Source organism: Palaemon carinicauda, chromosome 44 (assembly GCF_036898095.1).
Source record: "Palaemon carinicauda isolate YSFRI2023 chromosome 44, ASM3689809v2, whole genome shotgun sequence".
In the NCBI taxonomy this organism is placed as follows: domain Eukaryota; kingdom Metazoa; phylum Arthropoda; class Malacostraca; order Decapoda; family Palaemonidae; genus Palaemon; species Palaemon carinicauda.
The window spans coordinates 3,685,467-3,687,966 of record NC_090768.1 but is presented as its reverse complement, the minus strand read 5'-3'; the positions used below and the strand labels follow the sequence as shown (position 1 = coordinate 3,687,966).

At 34.8% G+C, this 2,500-nt stretch overlaps 1 protein-coding gene across 1 annotated transcript in view; it reads right to left on the bottom strand.

Annotated features, from left to right (window-relative positions):
* LOC137634176 (glutamate receptor ionotropic, kainate 2-like) overlaps positions 1–2,500 on the bottom strand; it is a 483,949-nt gene that overhangs the window by 17,141 nt on the left and 464,308 nt on the right. The gene's annotated exons all lie outside the window — the stretch shown is intronic.

Sequence of the window (2,500 nt, the reverse complement as noted above, 5' to 3'; positions counted from 1 at the left end):
CTTAAGTTCACAGCAAAGTTGACCTGCTGAATGATTTGACTAGATGAAAAAAATAGTCTCAAATGTCGTACAATGATAAAAAAAACTAACTAAATAATAATATGTCTCCTATTGATATTAATATTACCCGGGGCTTAGCAAAATAACCAAGCGCAGTTAGTAAACAAGTACTTGATACAGTGTAATGTAAAATATATACAAACAAAGAGCAAATATTAGTTTCAGATAAGTCATCTATCTTTATAGTTAAATATGTTTACCAATATCAGCGCCATTCTATTATTTGACTAAAATATATTCAAATCTGTACATCTGGCAACTTATATGGAGGACCAGCAGATAGATAGATGCAGAAAAAAAGATTTTGTTGTCTTTCTTTGTGATGTTTACGAAAAAAAAAAAAAACATCAGCTTTGTTGCATCATAAATAACTTCAGAGATAAGAGCGTATTTCGACAACTAGGTACATTAAACCTTTATGTTTAAACTACTGGAGAGTCAGAATCTCTTGTTGTCCAAGGTCAGGAAGCTTTGGAAATGTATGTTGAAGTCGCAGAGAATGTTTCCAAAATTCATGACCCAAACTTTCCTCTTAGTTTTCATGGATTTTCGAAAGTTATTACCCTAAGTTGCAAAGAACTTACGGATAAACGCACTCACTTGCGTATACACACTTACATATATTCTTTTATACTGAACTGATTCTCTAAAAGATGCATATATTGTTACCCTGTCTTTGATATATATATATATATATATATATATATATATATATATATATATATATATATATATATATATATATATATATATATATATATATATATATAAATATATATATATATATATACATATATATATATATATATATATATATATATTTATATATATACATACATACATATATATATACATAACTACATATAATTAACTGGACACACACGGTCAAACACAATCACACTTTTAACTCTGAATTATGGATGAAACCCCTTTGCACTAAACCTTTCACACATGAAATTATTACTAATTCCTCATCTATAAATATACAACAGTAGCAAGTGCAGTCCATTTCAAGACAAAGACCTCGGACATGTCCTTATTCAAGTCTGGGGTTTGACCAGTTTTCCTCACACGCTGCCCGACTGTGGATTGGTGACGGTGGGACGTTTTAGTCTAATTCTCACAACAAACCAACCTAGTAAGAGTAGCCCTCACTAGTAGATCTTTGCTAATCATAGCGATACACAAACCCTTTCACCACGTTAAGGAATCCCCTCTAAGAAAGCCCCCCCCCCCCCCCCCCTCTCTCTCTCTCTCCCCTTCCTATATAAATAAATAAATATACATATATACACACACATATATAATATATATATATATATATATATATATATATATATATATATATGTAATATATATATATGCACACAATTCGAGTCTTTCCATTCTTTGCACACATTTTGATACCCCTCTTGCTTCACCTTTATTTCGACTCACCTCTCCTCTCATCTGCCCATCATCTGTCGTATTCAATCTAATTCTAAATACTTATACTTAAAAAGCTCATCCAATTTTTCACCATCCATACCGACAATCATTACAAAATCGCCCTTGTAAAAACTACCAAATTCTTTTACTAGCGCATGCAGTTTTTCTTTGCTATCCCCATTCAGCTCAACATTTCCAGAAAACATCGGTCATTCAACATCACACACACAACTCATTTTCTTAAGGGTCTGAAGGCCGCTCATGAATGGCATAGGCAAGGGACAGTGACAATGCCCTAGAGACTGATCATATATACATATGATGAGCACCCACATTAGGACCAGGGAGGGCCAGGCAATGGCTACTGATGACTCAGCAGATAGACTACAGGCTCCTCCAAACCCCACATCCTTAGCCTACACGGATAGTGAGGGTACAGACACTAAAATAAACTATCAAGTTTGAGCGGGACTCGAACCCCGGTCCGGCAACCACCACTCCGCCAGGCAGGGAAATTTCTAATCGGCTATTACAACCCTAACTAAGCACCTGACATAACCTCCTCCATAAAGACTAAGAACCACCGACGCTAGCACAGCCTTGTCTCAGACACACTTTAACAGCAAACAAGTCACTCTCCTGCATACATATACAAATACGTACTCCGCCTCTATCACAAAACCTGTTAACTGATCTCAACAACCTAAAATTTATACCATTCATTCTCAATACAGTCATTGCCTCTATCCGTTTTATCATAAGCCTTTCCTCACTCTATGAATGACAAATTCAGCGTTTCCTTTCACTTTTACGATTCTCATAAACTGCCTTATAATAAATATTTTTTACTCGTCATGCATCAAATTTATTCTTTGAATCACGCTATTCTTCCCCCAATCATTCTTCTGTCAAGTCTTCGAAATCTCAATTCTACTATACACCTTTCTTGCCCCTTGTTTCCATATAATTCTCACAGTCACCTTCAGCATCTTTACTTTTATGGAACAGGACA